General features: G+C 41.9%; 1 pseudogene; it reads right to left on the reverse strand.

Moving 5' to 3' along the window:
* Nucleotides 1-9,897: 9,897 nt before the first annotated feature.
* LOC133885090 (uncharacterized) lies at nucleotides 9,898-14,423 on the reverse strand (annotated as a pseudogene).
* Nucleotides 14,424-20,955: the final 6,532 nt, after the last annotated feature.

Here is a 20,955-nt window from a genome sequence, read left to right on the forward strand (position 1 = left end):
TCTATTGCGGTTTACTTGACATGTACACAGACACTGGATTGAAGAAACCACAGAAGGAAGGCTTCCAAATGGTATACTTGGCTTGATTGTTTGGGATAAGTTCCCTCGACTAGTCACATATGAAGGCAAGGAGGAGCCTGCATTTTCATGGAAGCACTACTTGCTGGTGCCTGACCCCATCACTGATCCGGAGAGACAATTAAACAACCTTCTTGAGTGAGTAGAGGAGGATTTCTGGGTAAGTAAAATATGTACAAACCTGCAAATGAGTAATCATTTTTGTGCACTAACTCATTATTCGAAGCGTTTTCCTATTTGTAGCTCTACTTTAGATGGGCAGAAAATACAGAGCATCATGCTAGAAGAAATGTTCACAATGTCACACAAGACCTCATCCCACGAATGTTCTACGAAGGGCGCATCCAGTCTGTGATCACCTACCACAAAAATATATTGAAACGAAAAATAGGTAGGTCAGAGGCATGTAGGACATATCTTACAGTGGAACAATATATGTAGGTAAGTTGTCATGTTCCAATATAGTTATGACATGCAGTTATCTATGTTCCAGTGTTATGCTATTTAAAATGCTTTCTTCTGCATGTAGGCAAAGCTTGGTGGGCAATGAAGTGCCCACAGGCATGGAGGAAAATTGCAGAATTGAAGTGGTGTAAAAATGAGTGGAAAGCTTTGTCTTGTGCGGGTAGAAAGAGAAAGGAGCAAATGCCAGCACCTGCCCACTACCAGGGCAGTGCTTCAATGCCTCGTTATAAGAGAAAATTGGTGAGTGAGTTGCATTAAAATGGAAAATGTCTTTTTAGATCCATTAGTTTCTTAGTACCTGAAAAGGAGTCTAGAAGGCAAAAATATACCATTGTCAATTGTTTGATGCAGGAAAAGCAAGAGAAGAGGCCAATATCTGATATTGAAGCTTACTCAATTGGGAAGAGGGTTGACAAAAGGGGCAGTAATTGCAACCCAAAAACAAAGGAAAAGCTTGTAAGTTTTTTCGCTCTTTGTGTATCCCTTGTCGTAGTTCTGCTGCTGCATATTTAGATGTGTAGTAATGAAAAATACTTGCACAGGAGGCGTATAGAATTGCTGCCTTAGAGAGGCATGGCCCTGAGTTTAAATGGATCGAAGAGCCCATAGATGGAGTTGTTGTCCACAAAGCTGGTGGGGGTAAGAAACATGGTCGCTGGATGATTGGTGATGGCTTTATCAACACGGAGCTGGTCCTCTCTGAGGTGCGCTCATCACGCAACGACTCGACGGATGCTGAATGCCCTACAAGACAACCATGGACTGCTCCTGAAAGTTCTATAGTTCAGCAGCTCAGGCAAGAGCTACAGGAAGTACATCAAGGGAGACAAGAGGATCGGGAGTTCTACAATTCAGAGATTCAGGTTTGAATCAGCTTGGGTGATTGTATTACAGCCATATTATTGCATCGTCTTAGTACAGATTTATCTAACATGATTTTTTGGCAATTCCAGTCACTCCGAGCTAAGTTCAATGCTTATCGTAATTTGGTGCCTGCACCACATTTGGTTAGCACTACCTGAACTGCTTGTATTTCAACAATTTAGTTACATGTCAACTTATTAGAACCATTTACTTGTTCCCTTTTGGCAATTTAGGAAACGTCCGAGTCTGAGGTGGCTCATAATCGAAATGATTCTGCCAATGATGTTCTGCAAGGCCATGTTAGTCCAAGTGAAGATCAGATTGGCGAGACCAGTCCTGTAATATCATGAATCCCAGATTCATGATAATCCTTTTGGCTGCTCGTGAGAGAAGAGTTTGCATCAGTCCCATATTCGTTTTGGTGAAACTGATCATTTTGTGAACAAGCACATATTCAGGAACCATAACTTAGTTTGACCCTATTTAGCATTTACAAGATGCACTTGCTGGATGTATGCTGAAACCTGATGGTCTTGTAATTTTTGTGCAAACTGGATGTTGCATGCTAATTGTTCCATGAATATTCGTATCTATGACCATAATAGATGGTGCTTTGGCTACTGAATATTTGCATCTATGACCATCATGGGTCTTGTCTATTGAATCTGTGTATATATGTGTGATTGCAACAGATATTTGTATTGGAATGAAATTAGCTATTTTGCATGAAATGGTGTAAAACAAATTATGTTGACAAAAAAACCCCATGTGTCTGTACTCAATTGCACACGGGAAACTTTTCCTAAAGATGATGTTGGTTTCATTCACGTGGCAGATTTTATCGTGTGTTAGTTTTCTTACGGCACACGGGGAAGTTTGACATTACCATTGCAAAAAACTGCTCTATGGTGGGCTTTTCCCGAGTGTTATTAACCCCGTGTGTTTTGAATTGGCACAAGGGAATGCAAAATTCCCCGTGTGTATTGTTTTTTGCACACGGGGAATTCCTCCTTCCCCGTGTAAAGGCCCCCGTGTACCCATTCCCGTGTGTTGGGAGAATTGACACATAGGGAATAGCTTCTCCGTGTGCATTTAAATCTTCCCCGTGTGTTGCCGACACATGGGGAAATCCACATTTCTGGTAGTGTTAGTTCGTGCCCATCTTGTAAGTGCATTATATATCATTGTAATTATATAAAAAAAAATACATAACTAAATGGACAATTGCTTAAAGTAAACCACAATACCGTTGAAAACACTCACAGTGCAAATCGATGGTTGTAGTTGTTGATCGTTCCACACGCGCATGAAGTTAATAACAAAAAACCCTGACACGAATCAGCAGAAGAACAAATTGTTACATCTACGTGGATAATCTAATTGATTGAACCAATATTCTAAGAAATTTACCAATCTTTTGTCTTTGTAACACAAATTGGTAATATATGACACCGGTCACATATATCGTCAATCCATGGGGGGTTTGCTACTTGTAGAGTTAGATTCCGTTTATTGGAAATTTTGAGGGTTTTCAACAGATAGTGCACTTTGGGTTCATTTCCTTTAAACCAATATGGTATAGATAGTTGGTCCAATACCGATACACTTCTAGCCACCATGTTAAATGCAAATCGCATGAAATAAAATGTCCGAGGGAACATATCGACAATAGAATCCGTGAACAATAGTGGGTAATAAAAATGAGGTGCTTTGACATTTGAAGTAACCTAGACCTTTAGATCAAACAATGGTGGATATCCACAAATTTGAGATGTCATATATCCGTTGCTTATTGAACAAGCCATGTGTTTTTAAGATCTATTATTGATACATAACGTGGGTTAAACTTTGTAATCTTGAGCAAATACATCATTACATCCTTCGAACAGAGGCACAACAAACAATCACATGTGTAGAAAACTCAAGACATCAATTATATTAATTAAGCAAATGACTATGTACACTGAGAAGAAATTAACACAAAAATTGAATGTATACAATGAATGCAATTGCAATGTCTCAGATCAAAATAAAATGTAAAATAGAATCTAAATCAGTGATGTCCTTGCGTGATAATCCTTGTATTGCATCATTTAATCAACTAAATCTGCAAAGTAACATTCCTTATGGGAAAATCCTTGTACTTCATTGCTTGGTCAATTGAATTTGCAGAGTGTATTCCTCCTGCACAAAAATATATGATGACATGATAAGTGCCGAGTTTAGAGGATAAGCTATTTTTTTTTCCGTAGATAAAAAGTAATATATGCATCTCTACAAATTAAAATTGCACTCTAATAGTGAAAAGTGACACGTAGATTGTAGCTTACACATATATTAGTCACTTAAAAGCGGCAATAGCTTGTTTCTGTGTTACAACCAAGATTGATGATCAAACGGTATTGACAATCACCAAACCATTCACATTCATCATCAGGTCCTAGAAAACCTTCCAGAGAATCAGCAAGAGACGAGGATACTGAAAGCAGGAACCTAAGTTACCCAAAAAAAATCATGACTTAATCTATAAAAATTGGAAGCAGACTATGAAGAACTCTATGGTTTGTGCTACTCCATTCAGTTTGGCATGTGCTAACCCATGTCAATAGAAAGTGATCATGATGAACCATCAAATACCTGCAATGCAATGAAGTGTCAAAGCACTGGTAAAGACAAGAAACTTCCAGATAAGTTTCCAATGTATTTAAGCATAATTACAAGTATATGGATATTATTAGAACATGAACTATATTGATTGATGTATACAATGGCTATTTATTTTGTAGAATGAACAAGCAAAGTTTACTGTTCCCTATGAAGATATAAACATTCATATATAGTTATTGACCAACCAAACAAGTTTTTCAATAAGGATTTCTAGGAGTCCTACTTACTGATCCAATATATTCAAACCAAACTCAACACTCTGGTAATTTCCACATAAAACTGACCATAACCATATTTCCATCAGAGATATATACCAAGTCAAAATTACCTCAACAATTAAGTTCACCATCACAAATACTTCTCGAATGAGAAAACTTCCAAGCTCTAGTAACAACCAATCAAGAGAAAAATTGCAGCAGCAGCCTAAAAATACAGCAACATCTAGTGGTGTAAATTCATCAGAAACAGATAGTTACTTTCGTAATTATATTAGTCACTAACACAGAACTACCTAAATCGTACACTTATATTTACCGATCAACTTGTATAACCATGCCATGCAGTCTGAAAAATGAAAACTCTAGACACAAAGCAACTGCAACCACACCACTAAGGCAGTCAAACAGAATGCAAGAGGAAAACATATATTAATTGACAATGCAGCATATGAATCGTGGAGCACATGTTCCTCTGAGCATTCCAGCCCCAAACATTTAATCACTGGTTACAATATGTTTAAGCTAAACACACTATTCTACCATACAAGGCAGAACCCAAAACAGAAATACGGCATACAAAGCAACCATTTTTGGAAGAGAAGAACTAACATACGGCATACAAAGTATCACCCTTGGAGTGAAAGATGTCCTATTCATGGCATAACATAAATACGGCACAGTGATCACAACGGATGTATGGCATAGAGAGGATTCAAACATGATGTTTAGATAATTAGAAATTAACCTGCATCACCTTCAAACCATTTCTCTATAGCACCAAGAAGAGAACGACGGGTGTCATAGGTTCTTTCTTAGCAATTTTTATGTACTTCTCCGCCTCAAATTGGTAACCATGTGTATTCCATAAAGCTACAATGGCCATTTCTTTGCATATGTCACCACCTTATCTACATAAATGAGCAATTCCTCAGGCCCAAAATTATATGAGGGTTCAATCACAAGAGCACACATTAAAAGTCTTATATTTTGTTCACATGAATAAAGAATCAAAGACAGTAGCTGCATGAATAGAAACACACATACACACGACATTAGAGAGACTGCACACAAACATAATTGTAGGTCACATCGGTAGACCAATTACCAATTCGTGCTGTTTAAAAAAGAAAATGAACTTCAGCATGCATTTTGACACCAAGAAACATATGAATAATCGTATAGCTATTTTTTCCCCTGTAGTCTGTTAAATGAAACTGAAGGGTCAAGCTTTTGACCAGCAAAAATGTTGTGGTATTCGGTCATTGCAATGATTAAAAAACTGAATGATGACACATTGGTAAGCATCTAAAGGCCATTGTCTCTGAATTTATGTTGGAGTATGAAACAAACTGCAAAATTAGGAAACTATGAAAAATTGCTGCCAAGTGGAAAACAAAAGAACGAAATCACATACTACCTCAAGCGAAAAGTCCTATTCAATTAAACCTAAAAAAGGTCATCTAGAAGCTTATGAGATAATGAGAAATACCCCAAAAGCATTGAAATTAAGTCCACTATTGCTGAATAGCTGAAATGAAACTGAACATGGTCCATGGAAATAAATACAAACACTTGCTCATATCATCACTTGCTCATATCGTCACTTGAGACTGTCAATATAGAAACATGTGTGGATCCTAGCCTATTTAGTTCATCAACCTTTACTCAGACCTATAACCTAGCAACTTCAAAGCAAAAACATTACCACATCCCATGTAGCACGCTATCTTGAGGTTCAATAATACTATAATAGCCACAACGTAAAATAAATACTCACAGATAGGTGAATAAGAAATAGCTATGGATTAACGAATCCACCTTAATTCTTTTAAAATTTGTTAATCCAATCACACACTAATGGGGAAGCAGGGTGATTTAGCCAACAAAGAGGGCATCAAATTGGTAAACAACTCATAAATCTTCAACCAAACCAAGCAACAACAAAATCCCTACGCTTCCAGCAGCTCATCCACAGCTGAATCATTCAAACAAAGTCAATCTCGGGAACCCTCTACAAACTCAAAGTTCTTCAAAATAGAAAAGGGGAAAAATACATGAAGTTCTGATGCATACCAGTGGCCACGCTGGTTGTGGGAGGTTGACCCGGGACGCATGGTGGTGGATGCCTATGTCTCGGTGCTGGCCACGAGGCAAGCGGTGGTGGCTGCCACCGAGGCCTATCATGGATGCAATTTAGGAAGGGTTCTGCTTAGGTTGAGAGAGAGAGAGAGAGAGAGAGAGAGAGAGAGAGAGAGAGATCATGTATCCGGGTTTGGGGATGCCAGATCCAACAGAGCAGAGGGGACTAGAGGTGATGACAGTGCCGGAGTGGTTGGGGGACGGCGTGCCTGATGGAGAGGGTGGCGTGGGAACCATCGTCGACACCATCGAGGTTGGCTTCGGTGGCCTTGAGTGAAGGGGACGCTGGATTGGGCAACCGACGGGCTGGAGGCGATGGAGGCGCGGACAGGGCATTGAGAAAATAGAGTGAACTCACCTCCATTTCCGTTGGATTCCACGTACATGACCTTTCAGTGAGGAACTGCGATGATTCGGACATCAGTTAGGGCCGCGCGCACCCGCCTACCGCAACTGCAGCGAGGAGGCGTGCGAAGGGGGAGTGCACGCGTCCTGGATACGACGTCAGGCGATGGAGGAGGAACCGCGTAGGCAGACCGGGGGTCAATGCAGTGGTTGCGGTCCATGGCGGCAGTGTTCATTGATGCGGCGACTGGAGATGGAGGCCAGGGCGCGCCAGAGGACCAGGCAACGGCATGGTGGTTGCGGACCAGGGTTGTGGCAATCCTTGTTGCGGTGTTAGGAGATGGAGACGGGAGTGCGCAGGCGGACCAGGATGGCGGCTCGGTGGTGGGTGAGTAGGCAGCGCGTTCGTGCGGAGCAGGGTGGTTCCGTTTGTGCGCATCCGGATGAGAAGTAAATTAAAGGATGCACACCGTGATTAACGAGGGGAGATTAAGGAAAGGGGTGTGATTAACAGGTAGGAGACCAACCGTGATTCGAAAATAATGGGACAAAACAGGGAGAATTTCATATGATAACCGTTTGATCAACTCGGGTGGATAATGGAGATCGTCGGCAAAAATCCAAAATTAGACAATATATATGAGCGTATTTGCTGAAATAGACAACATGTAGTCATATTTATTAATTTAGCATTCGTATTCGACGCACGGTGTATCAAAAATGGATTTTTGGTAAACCGTGTACCGAAAAAACCATTATCGGCATATGGTGTGCCGAATACGGGCAACAGTATCGTATTCGGCACACCGTGTGCCAAAAAATATTTTTCGATACCGACATGACCGTGTATCGAAAAAGCAGGCGCGACATGACCGTGTACCGAAAAAACCATTTTCTGCACACAGTGTGCCGAATACGGCACTGTTTCCCGTATTTGGCACACCGTGTGCCGAATACAGTCTATTTTCGGCACATGGTATACCGAAAATTCATTTTCGGTACACTGTGCGCCGAATACGAATGCTAAATTAATAAATACAACTGCATGTTATCTATTTCGGTAAATACGCTCAGGTATGTTGTCTAATTTTGAATTTTAGCCTCCGATTCTGCCACAACTCGTGTATTTTATAGGAGTATAGATATAAATTGCATGTTCCCAAAATTCTTTCATATGAAATGCACTTTAAAATCGCTAAAATATTCAAATAACCTAAGAAAACATATAAATGCATAATTGAGATATTTATCACTATTTACAATTAAAAAAACTCATGTTTTTGGGCTGATACACATCATTGTTGAGGCAAACTGATTAGGATTGTAAACCTTTGATATAATCTGGTTTAATCCAAATCAACTCAAATTTCAAATACAGCCCCCGAAATCCCAAAGTAATGGACTTGATGCCAGGGATTTCATTTTCGTTTTACAATTTTTTCGTTCACCAGTGAAAATAACAAAATTTTGCTAAAATTTCGGTCATTTTTCGTCCTCTACTTTGTGAGTTCACATGTCAGTGAAAGAAAATTCTAAAATTAGATATTTCGTTCCCTCCGAAATTCGCAAAATCTCACCGAAATTTAGGTGAAATTTTAATTCCTGCTTGATGCTCCCATATCCATAGCATGAGTAGTTTGAAGCAAGCGAATGATTTGAAATTTGAGTTATTTCACTGAATGACACTCCTATATATATTGAGCTTGTTTTTTTTTTTCATAAATCAACGGACGACAAAACGCTTACCCGAGCGGGGCGAGTTGTGAACATGAGTCAAGCAGGCACAGAGGTTCGCGAATGAGAGGTAGGGGAGCACTTCTACATCTTAGGGTTAATTTTCATAAGCCACAGAGTCACACCAAGCAAGCAAGGGGCCTAGCTTCCGGGAGCACAGGGTGATCCCAGAGACGACGGAGGAGGTTGTCGAGGAGGGCAAGGACGAGCCTCCTTGTGTCTAGGCAGTCGCCGTTGAACACCCCATACACGTACGGTTAGTTTCTGCTTTTCCAGATCACCTAGAGGAGGAAGAGGAGGACAGCGTGGCGCAACCGTCGCATGTTGGAGGAGAGATGAGGCCGACAGCAGGACGTGATGCAAGGCACGAGGGGCGCCATGGCCACGTCCAGGAAAGACGACGTTAGCCCAGAGGCCGCCGGCCAAGCGTGGGCAGCCAACGAGGAGATGCTGGAGGCCGGTTCTCTTCTTCGGCAGGACAGAAAGGCCGGCCGGGTAGCGTCGGTGTCCAGGCACCCCGAGCGGAAGAGGAGCAGCGTCCTGGTCTTGCCGTGCCGGAGAATCAAAAGAACAGCTTGACCCTGAGGGGAGCTAGCTAGGCTGTCCCGGTTGACTTCGCTTGGTGGTGCGGCGGGCCATCGGTCCAGCCATGGAGCAGGGTGTAACATGTCTTAGTCTTGTAGACCTTTGAGTCGCCAGGGTGCAGATGCACATCTTACCCTGGCCAGAGCTTGCGCAAGTGCAGCGTGTTCGGCCCCGGCGACCGCGACCGAGGCCGGAGCGGCGACGACAGGCGCGACTACACAGAGATGGGCGCGGTTCAAAAGCCTCTGTTTAAAGGTATTTGGATTTCTTTAGAAAAATAAATTCAGATCGGCAGTAATTCATTTGTCATGGTATAAATAATCCTAGTTAATTTAGATGTGGTAACTTTGGGGTGCGTGCTTGCGCGCAGAATAGTGGGTGGGTCGTGTGTTGTATATAGCTATGGACTCCATATATTTTTTAGCCGGTTTTTGTAGTACCTTCCGGTTTGCGCATAGAAATTAGAAATCATGCATACCACCGTCAAAATAATAAGCATATGTAATACATGGATAGTCTTATATATGTGTACTCATATACTCTATTTGCATACCCTTTTGTTATGGGATATGAGAGTAACTACACAAGGAGTACAAAAATAATGATAAAAAATGGAGATTCAAAAGAAAATGCAGGAATATTCCTAAATAACAGGTGTGGGGATCCAGTTGCATGCATATCATCAGAGCAGTAAATTAGGCACCATTATATTCATATGAATCCTGATAACCTGATTAGCATCATAAGCTCATGTGGTAACTAACTGTATGATCTTGTGCGCACGTGTCTAATTTCTTTGTGCTCACCTCCCTCCAGCTCCAGGCCACCTCCGAGCAACCACCGGAGAAGACCTCGGGCTCAGCATCCGGTACCCCGCGGCGCGGCCCTTGCTGCCTTTCCGCAGGCCGCAATTAAATCGGCGACAGCACGGCTGCGGGGATCTCGCCATCGTCATCGTTGCCGTCCTCGTCGTGCTCCATGTGCCACAGGACGTCAAGGAACTGGCCGACGTCGCAGCTGGGCAGCGCGAGCAGCCCCGTGTCGCGTAGCCGTACTCGCGCTCGGCGTCGTCGAGGAGGCGGCGAAAGAGCGGTGGCCTGCGCACTCGGCGCGCACCACGAAGCGCTCCCGCTCCGGCCCCACGTACACTGGGAAGCACCCCGCCACCGGCGCGGCCCGGGCCTCGCCGGCGCCGGCGCTCCGGCTGATCAACCCGGACATGCAGCTCTTCAGGGTCCTTGATATCAGGCTCTTGCTGGACCTCACGCCCTCGCTCGACAACGTCGTGCCATTACTGCAGAAACCCTCTTCACTGCTGGCTCCTCAAAATTTTGAAATCTCTAAAACTTGGTGATCAAAAATAGCCGTCACCGAACAAACAGAGCTCCTCTCTATTGTGTGCTCGAACTTGAGAAAGGAGAGGACGATTTTTATATAGTCAAGACATCACTGCCGACTCATATAACAAACCGGCAGTGATGCCCTGCTATCACTGTCGATCGGTGGATTAAACCGGTAGTGAAGATGGAGCAGGATATCACTGTCGGCTCAAGCCAACGGTCGGCAGTGATACTCTTATCACTGTCGGTTCGTAAGCTACTATAACTATAATTTTCCCGCGCGACTTATGAACCAGTAGTGATTTCCTATTACTACCAGTTTATTAAGAACCGACAGTGATGGACCGATATATATAAGGATTTATGTAGTAGTGTGCTCATGCCTTCTTATGCATATATAGGGCGGCCTTAGGTGAGGATGTTGAGATTGTAAGGAGATAGATATATATAAGTAGAACCAGCAAGCTAGCTAGTAATGCATGCATGCCATGCTTGTGTGCGTGTAATAGGCTACGCTAGGTCTAATTTGCAAGCTAGATTAATTAAGCTCAAGGGTGGTGTTTAACTGTTGATCAGTGTACTTGAGCTTGACTTGTTGGGACTTGAGAGCAAACAAGGTTGCTCATGTCATATGGCTGGAGAGGACAATTAGAGTAGGGGAAGCAGGAGCATGATGAGGAAGAAGAGCAGGAGGAAGGAGATTGATGGTGAGATACTTATTGATAAATATGATTTCTTGGAACAATTAAATTATGGGTTTGTGTAAGCCTTATTTGGTGTAGATATATATTTTGATATATAAAATAATTATTGAGAGATATATACATAGGAAGGTGGTATACATGTAGGGCTGCATTTGTTACTTGCAAGATGAGCGAAGTACTATATCTGTTCTTTTTTACTTGTCGTTTAGAACATCGACATGTATTCATGTTTTAACACTACTCTTTTATAATTATTTATTAGTGAAATTTGTTAAATATAAAATCATATTAGCTAAGCTCCTGTGCGTTGCAATAAAACACAAACATTGAACACGGTAACATCAAACACAAACTCAAGGTATGAAGATATGGATGTGCCATGAGAGCGTCGTTGAATGAATATGTTGGGAGCGATGCTATTATTTGATTTTATATGGGATCAGAAAATAAAGAAGGAGATTATTCGCTAATTTTTTTCTAATTTTTTTATTTTCTTCTCCCATCTAATAAAATTGCTGGAGGACGAGGATAGATGATAAAAGTAGGTAATTTATTCAAATTTTAAAAATTTTTATTAGATGGGAGGAGAGTAATGGGAAGAGGTGACACATGAACTAACTCGTGCTTTATATAGTAAAGATGAAAATATTTTTCATAGCGAATCTACTCATATCATTTGCATGTGTCGAATCCTAGCAATTTTGTGTGTATTAATATCAATATTTTTAAAATTTGATTGCACATATTTTAAAACGATATCTATTTAAGAACAGAGAGGTGGTACTAATGATCGCTTTCTAGTGTTTGACCAGCAGGGGAGAGATACATTAGCAGCATTAGGATAGTTGATCTTGTAAAAATGAAGGTACTTTTAGATAAGAAAGCTTGAGACAGTTGCCTTCTGTTACAAACCAGTGCGAGATAGCCCGATCGAAGAATAGACTGGAGTGGAGGAAGAATAGATGAAGAAGATTGGAGCGCGAATTCAAGAAGAAATCAGATGGAAAAGGGGATCCGGGAGGGTAGCAGCAAGACCGGCATGGTCATTGCACATGCTCTATTTTCATCGATGATCCCAAGTGTTTTCCCCCGGCTGGCTTATATCTCCCGCCAGTCCGCATACACGATTTACATGTTTTGTATTCACTTAACGTATTACACAAAATTACGCCAAAGTAGTAATGTTGCGCCTTTGGTAGCGTACGTCAGCTACAGACCAGTCTTCCCGCCTCTTCCGCCTTCGGCCAACTGTTGCCAGACCAAGGACAGTACCAGGCTTGCCTTCAGTTTCGTCAGACTGCTCGCCCGCATGGTCCTCTGTGACACCATCTTTTGGAGTATATTAACCAACAACTAGTTAATTTTTTAAAGGATTCGTGGAACTATCGGCCTGCCGTGGTCCTTCATGCACATGCAAACTAATTTTATTCACATGCATGTGTCTCGATCTCGATGCTAATGTAGATGCAAATGCTGATGGAGCCTTCTACGTAGCTAGAGGTGCTTACGGGGTAGGCGACGGCTGGTGATCAAGTTAATCGATCCATCGCAACAAGAAATAGCACCACTGTGCACGGATCGTCATAGTTGACCTAAATTGTTTCGCCACCTGATTATGGGCAAAGAATTCCAAGACTAATAATTACTCTTCAGATATGGGAAAAGAACATGCTACCTCAAATATTACAGATGATTATGAGTTTTATCTCTGCAAAAGTATCTATGATATCAATCTTGTTACAAACGGTTACAACTCTGTCTATAACAGAGATACACACAGACGGATTTTAAAAAAACCGTCTATGAGTAGTAAGGGTCACGAATGGATTTTCTAAAAAAACGTCTATGAGTAGTAAGGGTCACATATGATTTTTGTTGAAACCTGTCTATATAAAGTGTCACATACGGATTTTTTTGAAAAACTGTCTCTATGACCCTTTCCCCCCTGAGAAGCTATTTTGCTTCATAGCTACCCTCATGATATAGCATACACACTTCATGATATACAAATTAAACAACATCACATGCATTTACATATCACAAATAATCACTAAAAAAAATCTATCTTTTTAGGACGAAAACCCTTTTGATGACTGCCATTCTCATCATGTATTGTATCATATTATGATGGTGAAAATATTGTCATCATAAAATTGAAAGTGTCACAACTATATATGACAAAAGTATAGATATTGTCACAAAAGCCGCAATGAAATCGTCAGAAAATCCACCAACCTGATGTCAATTCGTGGGAGGATATTCTATAACGCTATAAAATGTTTTTAGTGATGATTCTGAAGATGTCATTAAATATTTGGTCTATTATGACTAAGTATTCTATGTCACACATACTCTACATTACTTCGCTACTATCGGTGGACCCCGGTAAAAAATCCTACCGCTTAAAAATTTTAAGCCAAATTTGAAATCCCGCCGTTGACCGCCATTGACTGGCCCAAAACACACCCTGCGTCGGCCTCGCACGCGACCGAAACCCCATTCCACCCAAAATTTCCATCATTCCTGACCCTTTCTCATCCCTGTGATGGTGGCGGCTCTCCTGCAGTCCTGCGCCTCCCTCCACCTACCCGCCGGTAGTGTCGACCCCCTCCTCCAGCAACTCCCCCACCTCCATTCCTTTCTCTCGCATCTTCTCTCCATCTTGTCGGCCGCCTCCTGTGCAATGGTGACAGATGGTATGTTTGACAGGGAGCATCCTCTAGGGAGAGGGGCTGCAAGGGAGGGAGAGGGGCAACACCATAGCAAGGGCAAGGGGAAGGAGCCAGCTGCCGGCCCGGTGGATTTATCCCCCCCCCCCTCTTTCTCTCTCTCCATCGAGCGAGGGACGGCCGATGGCGACGAGCTCCTCCACGACCAGGCAAGAGCCACCACCACCAAACCCTAGCGTGGTCACTGCCCCCTCCTCCGGCCTCGGCCAGCTCCCCCCTCTAGAGTACCTGCACTTCATCGAGGTGCCACTTGCCTCCCCGGAGGAAGGTCTCTTCTAACCCTACAAGCAGTTCGAGTGGGCGCTCACTAGGGTCGACCTGCGCTGCCTGCACTAGGAAAAGGTGGTGCGGGCCATCCCCGGTAGGACGGTTGACGAGGTCCTCAGCCACTTCAAGAACCTCGAGGTCGACGTCCAGCAAATCGAGTCCGGCATGGTGCCCTTCCCAGTCTACGGCGGCGGTGGTGGACGGCAACGTGTGCAGGTTTTGACGTAGCAGCCCGGCGTAGATGGATGCAGCCTGAAGCCCGGGCAGCATGATGACGGCGTACCTCATCCTTGCTCCACAGCTGGTACCTGTATACATGAGGCTGTGGGATGTTGGCCACGCGCTGCATGTGTTTGATGAAATGCCCACGAGAAACTTCTTCGTGCATATGTGTTACTATGTGTAGTTCACAACATTAATTTGCATGTAAGTGTTAACGAAATTCAAATCAAATATATAAATGTTCAATGCAATTTACTTAATGAATGCTTCAATGCTTAGATCTATACACACATAAATGACCACTCATACACTTCATATGAGTAGATGATGTTAATTACTGTAGGAAATGGATTGTTCTTCAGGGAATGCAACTAAATACCAGGAGGTCCATAGGATCTCATAATCGTCATTCAAAAGTGCAAGCAAACATTACCAAAACTGTAATTTTAGGTACCTATTTTTCTTTTTTTGCATATGGTTCGATGAGCCTCTTTCTGCAAACATGATATGTCAAAAATTAAAATGTTGTACCAACACTACATATATACGTAATATTGCCTTGTAATCGACTCTTTTGTTAGCTAATTTATATTTTGTTACTTAACTAAAGAGTTGGAAGACAAATGGGATGAGTGCAAAGATATAAATGTGACATAACAACCTATTTTAAGATTGTTCTTTTTCATAATCAACAGCCAAGACAGGCATATGATTCATTGCTAGGACTTGGATGAATATTGTCACACAAGAAATAGCTAACCTGAATTTGCATGTGTTTTCAGTTTATAGTTTTCCTACAACATTAAATGATTTCCTGCAAAGTTGTAGCTTGTGGTTTCTAATGTGAACCTGCTAATTCTGTTTGAAAATAAACTTGATGCAACTAGATATTTTTCTACCATGAGGATCTAAATATGATTTCCTGCATATTACTATGTATACATCACTCAATTCTTTTCCCTTCTTTATTTTTTCTTTTCTTTTATTGGACCCCTCTAAATATGATGTTGTCCTAAGTTATGACCTGTAAAATATATCTAAGTTAAACGTTATCTGTGCGAACATTCCAATTGCAAGCACCTAAGATATGCATAATATTCGTGCCGTTGTACTCTGTAACCTAATTAGTCAGCTACTATGTGCTAATTTCAGAATTTGTACTATATCTATGTGAACTTTTATATCTATTCGAATGGCTATATGTACCAATGAGCCAATACGATTCGCATTAATGGCATCGCTGTAGATGTGATTAACCACCTCAAACGTGTTGTGGGGAAAGGGCATGGTCACCATGTACTCCATTGTTTTCCAACTTCAGCTATTAACATGACGTGTAAGTATCCACAATTAGTCGGTAACAAGGCACTGATGTTTTCTCATATTGGTAGGGAAATTCATTTTGGATAACTATTTGGCCTGTATAATGATCAGTTCTTGCTTTGACTCTGTTTGTAGTAGATACATAGTGTAAAATCGGGAAATTACTGCTTGTCAACCATTTGACTGTTAAGTGAATTGTTGTGCTAGTAGAAACCTTAGTGTTAATGCTCTAAATTTGTGCATAGTTCAGAGAATAAAGTGGCTAGTGTAAGCACACTAAATAGCTAAGAATATGCTTACTATTATTGAAGTGCATCTCTTTTTTCATATATGTATATGCAGCATATGCAAGATAAAATTGATTTGTTGTGTAAAGTGCAAGTCCATATATATCCTGAATCTGACATGATCATCTTTAATTTCAGTAGCTCTCTTATTTCTGTACATCGAGTATGCAAATTAGCAACCACAATCAGCATATATCTTATTTGGGTAATGCAAAACAAGGATAGGACAAAGGTTGAGTACAAAGGTGTGGAACCCCTTATGTTCCAAGCTGGCTGCTGTTGTGCTTGGCGGTGTTGACAACATTTGACTTGTAAGCACTTTTTTTAAAATACCAATGTGCATTAGTTCTTTAGCCATTTTACTACAGCTAGAAAATAAGGCAATGTATCCTTGTATTGTGCCCATAGTCCCAGATTGACTTTGCTCTGACCTTTCAATTTCAAGACTTCATGCATTTGTTTTTGCTAAGACTCATGTGCATTTCAGAACTTGGAGGTCAAGAAACTGAAGGAAGTAGATAGCTCTGTTCTGGTGTATGTCATGTAGGTTTCGTGTTTGGTAGGGTTAATTGTAAGAATGATTGATTGTACCATGATGATCTCTTTATGATGAGATTAATTATACCCTATAAAATTCTTGAATATTTGTTATATATAATTTATCAAACATTTATCACAGTGTCTATCTGCAATTCTTTGTAGATGGCAGTTTTTATCATAAAATACCTTAACCATGGTTACATGGCTCACCTTTAGTGATGAAATAGAGATATCTGTGACAATGGAGCACACCATTCTGTGAAATATTTCTGCATCACAAAATGTGAATATATATTATGACACATTGCATTTCGTCGCAAAAAAACCTTAACCATGATTACCTAGCCCACCTTTTGTGATGAAATGGAGCTATTTGTGACAAGTTGACCACCCTTTTGTGACATATTTTTGCATCATAAAATATGCATATATTATGACATCTAGACCACTGTCATAAAAAATTATGACATTTTGTGATGAATTTTGTAAAAAATGTCACAAGGTACATTTAGTGATGGTCGATATATGACGACTCGCATGACAGTCGTTTTTCATCACAAAAGGTATTTTATGACAAAAATTAGACATACAATGACATTTTGGCTTTGTCATAGAAGGCCAATTTTTTTGGTAGTGAATAAGAACATCACACATTGTTTAGAACATCATCACAAATAATAAGAACATCACACATTGTTTTGCACATCACACATTATTCAAAACATAAACCTAGCTAGCTCTGCACAATCCCTAATCGTGCGGTCTTCTAGAAGGACAAGAAGATTGACATCATAAACGCCGTCTTCCAGAAGGATGAGATGATTGACATCATTGGAGACGTTGTCTTCTAGAAGGACGAGATGATTGCATCATTGGATGGTGCTGTCTTCTAGAAGGATGAAATGATTGATATTATCTCAGCCACCTGCGTTTCAGTACAATGTCAACCCAAACATCATCTCGCTGTCATTCGGATCAGGCTCCATCCTGACTAACTCAGTCATATGCCAGAATCAAACTGCATTACTGTCAAATCACTAGCAATGGTTAAGCAAGAAATATGCGTTCAAACCATTCTTATAGTTCATGAAAATGTCTCCATTGTGATGAACAACAATAGAGAAATTTTCATCTGTAAGAACAGAATGTAGAACACGATTCACAGCAAAAACTGGGTCCACAGTGGTGCCCTTCATAGCAATGAAGAACACATAGTTCACATGACCGAAATCGATGCCAAGCATCTGCACCTTGGAAGCAGGCATAGGGACAACCCCATCCTATCAGCGTCTAATAGTAGTGAATAAAGACATTATAGATCTAGGAGACACAAACACTACATTACCCTCAGTTACACAGATTGAAGCAAACCCTAACAAACCTTAACAAAACTGCGATGAAAACCCTACGTTACTCACCTTAGTGCAGGGAAAGGGATTCGGCGCCTAGATCTTGCTCCTCCGACGCGGAAAAAAACCCTAGCTAACCATCGCAGAATGGGCTCGGATGGCAATGAGAAGAGCAAGGAAGATGAATTCCTCATCGCTTTATATTCGGTGAGTGAGGGGAGACGAGCGGTTGTGTGTATGGGTAGCCAAAAAGTGAGGGGAGACGAGCGGTTTGTGTATATAGGAAGCCAAAGAGTGATGTGTCAAATTTAAAACAGTACCCGAGTCTTTAACTACATACGGATTTTTAGAAACACAAACGGATCTTAAAAGAAATCGTCTATGACAATATCACATACGTTTTTTTTTAGAAAATCCGTCTGTGTCTGTACGATAGAAACAAACAGATTTGTAAAAACCATATGTGAGTTATGGCACACTAGGCGGCGATCATGTTACAGACACGTTTGTCTTATCAACCATCTGAGGGTATTTTGTCAATGATGGGTCCTAAGAAACCGTCTGCAACACTTCGCCTGCTTTCACTGGTTCTATGATAGCGACATATCATTGCTTGGGATCCCCCACTACAAGAAATGCAATAAACAGCAAGAGAAAAAAAATCGTTGGGATGGTACCAACACCCTTGGGAATGTTAACGCCAAAGGGATACTCTTGCAATTAATTGGTGCCTTGGAGTTAATGGCGTAGCCAAAACTATCATCTACAACAACCTCGTTGAGGATAATTATTCCCAATGACTTATTTCCAAGCATTATACTTCACTACTATAGAATAGCCTAACACTGTCAGTTTCAAACTGGCTTTCACTGCCAGTTTTAGAATCGACAGTACGTAACGGGCAGTGATAGTTGGATGGCTATCAATTCTGGCCGTTGTCCATTAGTAGTGTTATTATTTTTAGGAAACAAAATAAATAAATAAATCACCGCGCGTCAGTGCACTCCGCCGCGTCGGTTTGGCCTTGCTCCGCTCTGCATAAGAAACACGGTGGCACAAAGGCCGCTGCCACAGAACACACCACAATCACTGGCATCGTCACGGGAGTTGATTCATTCAACTGGAGCTATGAACTAAAGCAAACTAACTTCAACATCAAACTGATTCGACACTAAAGCCAAAATTCACTGGAAGCCAAAATTCAACATCAAACTGCCACTCCTCAATCACGACACCGCCATTGACGGCGCCCCTCCCCCCCCCCCCCCCCCCGCTGTGGCCCTCATCGAAGAGCGACACGGCGACACTGAGTGGCACCTTGGAGAGGAGCGACGCCTGCGTGGTCCTGAACACCAGCCGCGGGATGCCGCCGACGGACACGGTGACGACGGAGCTCTCGGTGACCCACACGGAAGAGCTGACGCAGAGCAGGAGCACGCTGCCGTTGTTGCCGTCCGTGGTGACGGACGCACAATGCGGGCCCATGGCGAAGAACACAAGGATCAGTGCCTGCGTGTGGTGGAGCGGCTTGGCTGCTGCGCCGGCCCCCGGCAACGCGCGCCGGAGCTCCACGTGGTGCCACATGAACTCCCCGAGCTGCACCTGCACCGATGACGCCGCGAGGTGAACTTCTCGGTGCAGGAGGTTGAGCTGCCCAATGTGCCCCAGCCCTCGCCCCCGCTGTAGATCTGGCCAGCCCTGCAGTAGATCCGGCCCTCACTCCCAGGGATCTGGCATCGGCATGGTGGCTGAGGAGAGAGAGAGAGAGGGAGTGGTGGGTTGGGGGAGAGAGAGGATAAGCTCGGACGTGAACTTAGAAAAATTTGGAGCTAGCAGGCGGAAGAGACCAGGGGGATTGAAAAAGCTACAGACGCAGATGTGAACTCTAGTTCGACTGCATTGGATGAAAAATTCAGGTCTGGGGCTAGGCTTCTCTGCCGTGTGTTTTCTTGAACCGGCACTAAAACCTATCATTGACGTTGTACAATACGAGCCGGTAGTGATAATAACTTATCACTGCTGGTTGTTTTCTAAAACTGGCAGTGATGTTATTTTCTTTATAAACCAGCAGTGGCAATTGTATCAATGCCGGTTTTTGGTGAACCGGCAGTGATAAACCGGTATATAAAGCATGTTATGTAGTAGTGCTCGGTGATGACTCATTTTTCTCCATCTTGTTTGCTGCATACCATAGTACTATTTGCAAGGACATCTGAATGCAAATATATTTATATAATCTAATCATTATAAAAATAAATAATTAGATAACACTAATCATTTTTCCTATACAAAGAGCTGCCCTTGGGAATGCTCCAAAATTTAGCATTATTCATTTATTGCACAAATTTCTTTACTAATTAGGATAATGATAATGTACTTAAAAGAACTATTTTTAAGGAGCACGTCAAATATGACGCACCGTTTTCAGGTTAACTGGCAGTTTTCAGCGGCAATAGCACTGTACAGAGTCCAGCAACAACATGTTAGTTCAGTTAGGGAGTCTGTTTCAGTTCGGTCAACTCTGCTAGTTTGTTAGTTATAGAACAGGAGCAGTTGCTGTTGAATAGGAGTTAGTTTACCAACGTTTTGTGGTTTTACTCAGTGTATATGTACATCAACAGCTGATTAATCGAATCATGTTGAGCACAATCTCTTCCTACATTGTGTGTCTCACTGCTCTCTGAATTCTGATGCGTCACATATGTAGGCGGAGCTAAGCTGCAGCTTGCAGGTAGATGCATAAGATGATGCAGGGGCGTAGCTTTAGTGGTGAGGCGACATGGTTCATGGCTCTTCACTCTCTGATGCTTCTGATTCAACAGGGTACTTGATCTTGCAGGTCAGCAGACAGAGACAAAGGTAGAATCTGAAGCGGCTAGCTTGGTAAGGCTTACAGAAATGTGCAGGTTCAGATATTGTACTTCTTCTGGTATAGTATGCATTTTCTATCATGATATTTAGCTGTTAATAGTGGCTAGTAAAATATTCACATGGATGGGTTTACTTACTGTTATCTACAGGCTCAAAATGAGACCAGGGCCCTGTAGTCCTTTGATGGAAGAAAGAAGTTGAACGTTTATGAGAAGGTAGGGGTGCTTT

The sequence above is a fragment of the Phragmites australis genome, chromosome 11 (assembly GCF_958298935.1).
Source record: "Phragmites australis chromosome 11, lpPhrAust1.1, whole genome shotgun sequence".
Classification (NCBI taxonomy): Eukaryota; Viridiplantae; Streptophyta; class Magnoliopsida; order Poales; family Poaceae; genus Phragmites; species Phragmites australis.